This window comes from Ambystoma mexicanum, chromosome 1q, assembly GCF_040938575.1.
Source record: "Ambystoma mexicanum isolate Mex_15411 chromosome 1q, UKY_AmexF1_1, whole genome shotgun sequence".
Lineage (NCBI taxonomy): Eukaryota > Metazoa > Chordata > Amphibia > Caudata > Ambystomatidae > Ambystoma > Ambystoma mexicanum.
This window is the reverse complement of record NC_090922.1, coordinates 1,549,630,886-1,549,636,274: the sequence shown is the minus strand read 5'-3', so window position 1 is coordinate 1,549,636,274 and position 5,389 is coordinate 1,549,630,886. Positions and strand designations below refer to the sequence as shown.

At 41.5% G+C, this 5,389-nt stretch overlaps 1 pseudogene; it reads right to left on the bottom strand.

Moving 5' to 3' along the window:
* Window positions 1–3,700: 3,700 nt before the first annotated feature.
* On the bottom strand, window positions 3,701–4,816 carry LOC138563377 (zinc finger protein 84-like; annotated as a pseudogene).
* Between the last annotated feature and the right edge of the window lie 573 nt (window positions 4,817–5,389).

The window sequence follows — 5,389 nt, the reverse complement described above, 5'->3', positions numbered from 1 at the left end:
CTATTCAAGTTCTGCTGAATTTTGAAAAATTTGATTTTGGAAAACAACCTATCGTCAACATAGATATAATCAATAGTGGCTTTTTTCCTGCCCAGCTGCCACGTATAGGCTATTTCACCAGTATCATGTTTGCTTCCATTCAGCATACAAAACCCTCTAGAGCGCATTAAGTTCTCCCACAACCTTTGCCTGCTATTTTCTTGGAATGTATCGCCCTGTAAACAATGCAAATTTAGATCTCCAGCAACGATAGTGTGCTTGATGTTAGGTATTAATATAATAAAGTCTAACATGGTGGATATATCAAGTAAAAAGTTTTGCATCTCAATGCCTTTGGGGTTCCAGTACAAGTTAATAATCGCATACAAGGTCTTTGCAACGGATATAATTGTCAGTTGTGAGAAAGAATTTGGAGCAAATGAGAAAATAATCCCAATTTGTGAAGATATTTTGGCGGCAGTCACGAGGCCAGACATCGGCCGACCCATCACACCTTTAATTGCAGGTAAAAAATGTAAACCATGGTTATCCCATAAAGGGGCAGATAAGAACCAGGTTTCTTGCAAAAGAATTACATCAAACTTTGTGAGAGGGTCTTGTGTATTATTAATTAGATGACGATGGCCGCGAGTGTTTCAAGACCCTAGGGTTATGGTTCGCGCTTTATTGACCTTGCAAGGAAGTTAGCTTCTGGAATCACAATTACAACGGCATTGGTTCGAGATGGCAACAGCAGTGTTAGTCTCAGTAAAACTTTGTGCCTTATTAATTTCATTTGACGCCGTCTTTACCCAGGATTCCGCACAAAGGGAGCCATTGGTGGGCGTCACGGGACCTAGTAATAATATGAATCCAAGATCTAATAATTGGGCTTTGGCGTCCCATATCAAGTTTCTAATAACGCGGGACGTCAGCCAGATACAAGCTGTACTCACTACATTGTCATTAAAGAACTCCACCTGAGCAATATCGACCGATCCAATATCCTGCAACATGGGAATATCAGAAAACACCTGTAAGATGCTATGTCTATTAAGTACATATTGCGGAAAGGGGGCCGGCCGACAGCCCAGCACTAAAGCGACATTAGATTCTTTATCTGTTTTTGTTTTCAGTATAGATTTTGTCTGAGGTTTGTTAGGAGCGGATATTGAGTTAGTAGGACCAAATTGTTTTGTTTTAGATCGTAAAGAATTTATTAGAGAAGCAATTTCTGCTTCCTGACTTGAGAACGGTGGATCCACTGGGAAAGTTGTTTCATCATCAACACCTTGAAACGTAACCGTGCGTTCCGATACCTGAGGAATAGGAGTGGTTGATATTGCAGATTTAGGTATGGGGGCTTTAAAAGTTGTTGATGTTGCAAAAGCACTCATATAGGCATCAACTTCGTTTCTGATTTCTAATCGTCTTCTTGCTAGCATCTGTTGCTCGCAGCTAGCCAAGGGGGGCAGTAGAATTGTAGGAGGCTGAGTCGTGGAGCAGCTATTAGGAATTTCTCTAAACACACCTTGGGGTATCACTGCTTTAGAATTTGTTGTATTGGAGGAAAGCTCGAAATTGGAACCAGCTGACTGTTTAGATTGTGATGGTTGGGTTTCAAAGAGAGCTTGCTTCTTTCCAGCAAGTTCATAATTTTGAACAGCCTGCACCAGATGATCTAATGGCGCATAGGGTTCGGCTGCAACCAAATTTTTGTTGGCACAATCAAGCTTGAGTTTACGCAGCTGATTCAGATGTGCATATTTTTTTGTAATGATACATGAGGTTTTTTGGACCTGTTTTTTCGGTAAAGTAAGCGTATTAAAAAATGATTTAGAACTTGCTGAACTGGGTATTTCTGTATTTTTGATATTTTTAGCTTTTTTAGATAATGCAGGTTGCATCATTTTCGTTTTTTTGGATGGTTCCTTATTGGACAAACAGGTCTTTGAACATGAGATAGAAGGTTTTTTAGTAAATATTTTGAATTGAGCTTGAGGTGTTTCGGTTGTCGTCATATCTTCAAGATCCTCAGTAGCTTCTGTAGTAGCCTCTCTGATAATCTGACCAATATAAGGGAGCGAGCACAAAATTCCAGAGTTGTCCACGGTGATTGGGGACAAAGGGTGAACTCCTTGTTGGTCCATGCTCACATTAACTACTGAGTTTTGTGACAATATTGGCAGTACAGAGTAAGGAACAGCGGTTAAATCAACTACAAGGTTAGGGGCCAAAGTTAAGTCCACCACCGGCGGACCCGCCACACTCATAGGAGCTGAAGTTAGGTCCACCACCGGTGGAAACATAATGGGCGATAAAGACTGGTCAACTGTCAGCCCTGGGTTCCAAGGGTTCACCTTTGGATTCACACCTTGACTAGCCCAGATTATATCTTGTTTGGTTTGCCAAGCCAGCACTGAAAGTAATTGTGTGCTTTGTACATCCAGTTTGGAGTTCAGAGTGTTAAATAGCGTTGTCAGAGTTTGCATTGTCAGATTCATAGCACCCAATGTTAGTTCGAGCACTTTAGAGATGTTTGAACAAGGAGGAATTTGGTTCACTGGTGAGAGTTTCCGTGGAGTGGGATAAATAAAAGAGGAGGTTAGATTTGATCTGGTACACCCCCCATTCGAAAATAGTTTAGGTGAAAAGGACAAACCTCCCACTGTTTGATTTAACAAAAAGTCAGAATCAGGGGGAGACAGATCAATAAGCACCATTTCCTCTGGACATTTCGTAACCTCAAGATTTTGTTTCGAGGGTGGATAGTGAGCCACAGATTCGCTTCTTAACACTGTGCTGTCAGAAAGTGATACATGCACAGTAGAACCACACACTTCTTGTATTTGGTTGGAGGTATTGAGGCCCACTTGTTTATCACTTTGTGAGAGATGTAAAAGGGATTTAGAATTAACACAGTCCGAATAAAAAGATCTAATATCTTTCGAATTTGTAACGTTTTTTTTTTGTCTTGATGATATGGTGTCACGAGCAGATACTTGTTTTTTACTTTTGGCTACTAGAAGAGCCACAGGCCCGGCCCCTGTAGCTCGCGGAGTCGAAACACAGGGGACGGCCTGGACATGTAATTTGTTCGCATGCAATGGTCCCGACACCACTTGGGGCAATGCTTTTTTTAAACTCGATTCATTCACACACGTGGTATTTATACCAGTGGTAGTATTGGAATTGGAGTTCGGGTTGACGCCACAAGTTTTGGCAAACAATTTAGGCAATGGTAGTGGCGGCATTCCAGTGCGTAAGGTAAAAATATTACGATTCATGACGTTGCTTCAAAGCTTCACTGCCGAATTGCTAAAGAACTACCAGAATTACAAAATTTATGGGTCGATGACATTCCGTGAAATATATAGTGCCTGACAATATAATCACAGTAATCTCACAGTAATCTCACTCACTTCTCTGAGAAGCCCCTCGCTTTACTCGCGCCGAAGCGGCAAAGCGGGACTTCACGGGACTTCGCCGGTGCGCGCGCGCGGTGCGCGCGTGAGTTCTATTTTATAGGCACGCCCACAATAGTAGTCAGACAAAGTGCCTATAAGTAAGTGAGAAACACAATTAGCACACGTATATTGCTATATATATTGCTATATATATATAAAAGGCCCCAAGTTCATATATAGCAGGTCAATGCAGCCGCAGTCTTCACCTTATGGTCAGGTAGTGCAAAGTAGTCCAAAGTAGTCCAAATTCACATTCAGGACGGAACAGAGCAGCGGGCAAAGCGGGACTTCACGGGACTTCGTAGTTTACCCTTTTGCTTGAAAGCCTTATCACACTCAGAACATGCATATGGTTTCCCTCCAGTGTGATTCATCTGATGTATCAATAGTTCACCCTTTTGCTTGAAAGCCTTATCACATTCAGAACATGCATATGGCTTCACCTCAGTATGACGTCTCTGATGGGTCAATAGTTTACCCTTTTGCTTGAAAGCCTTATCACACTCAGAACATGCATGTGGTTTCTCCCCAGTGTGATTCATCTGATGTATCAATAGTTCACCCTTTTTCTTGAAAGCCTTATCACATTCAGCACATGCATATGGCTTCATCCCAGTATGACTTCTCTGATGTTTCACTAGTTCATTCTTTGCAGTGAAAGCCTTATCACATTCAGAACATGCATATGGTTTCTCACCAGTGTGACCTCTCTGATGTATCAATAGATCACTGTTTTGCTTAAAAGCCTTCTCACATTCAGAACATGCATATGGCTTCTCCCCAGAGTGGATTCTCTGGTGAAATACTAAACTGTTCTTTACCTTGAAAGCCTTAGCACACTCAGAACATGCATATGGCTTCACCCCAGTGTGACTTCTCTGATATATCACTAGTTCACTCTTTGCAGTAAAAGCCTTATCACATTCAGAACATGCATATGGTTTCACCCCGGTGTGACTTCTTTGATGTATCAATAGATGACCGTTTTGCTTAAAAGCCTTATCACATTCAGAACATGCATATGGCTTCCCCCCAGAGTGGGTTCTCTGATGTCTCACTAGTTCAGTCTTTGCAGTAAAAGCCTTATCACATTCAGAACATGCCTATGGTTTCGCCCCGGTGTGATGTCTCTGATGTATCAATAGATGACAGTCTTGCTTAAAAGCCTTATCACATTCAGAAAATGCATATGGTATCACCCCAGTGTGATTCTTCTCCTGAAAAAATAGATCACTTGTTTCTTTAAAAGAATTGGCACATTCAGAACGCTTATGTTGTTTCTCTTCAGAGTGAAATGTCTTATGTTTCCATAGAGGACCTGTTTCCTTGAAAGTAGCTTCACATTCCAATAAATCAGAAGGTACCTCCATTGTTAGGATGTTATTTTTAAATTGAAATTCTGTATATTTTATAGTGTTCTGAATCTCGCTGTTGGTCTCACCAGGTCAGGTGCATTTCTCCACACGAGTGTCAAGCATGATCCGCAATCCTCAGCCAGAGCAGGCAAGTCCAAAAATAGACAAAGGCTTTGTGCTTGTAAAATTTCTATGTCCAGAACACGGTTTCTAGACTTGTGGTTTTTGGGCTTTAAATGCTGCCAGATGTTACAGAATCATCAGCAACTACTGACTAGCCCCACAGCAGGTGCGTTATTGATTTTGAATCATCAAGTCCAACATTGGTGGTGAGCCCCTTTTTCACACTGAATGTGGCACACCAGTGTCTCGCCTTCGACAATGTGTAAAGAGGGTCTATGTCCTGGTATACTTGTCATAGCTGGCCATTTGTATTGCATGTTTTGGCATGTGCAGGCCTTTGCAAGGTGCCTTTTGTTAGCCTCTCCTTAGTGAAAACTTTCTTTTTTTTAACAGAACCTTTTCAAAACATGTCACTGTTGTTCATGGTTCTTACTTTAATTGCCCTGTTTAAAGGAAAAGGAAACA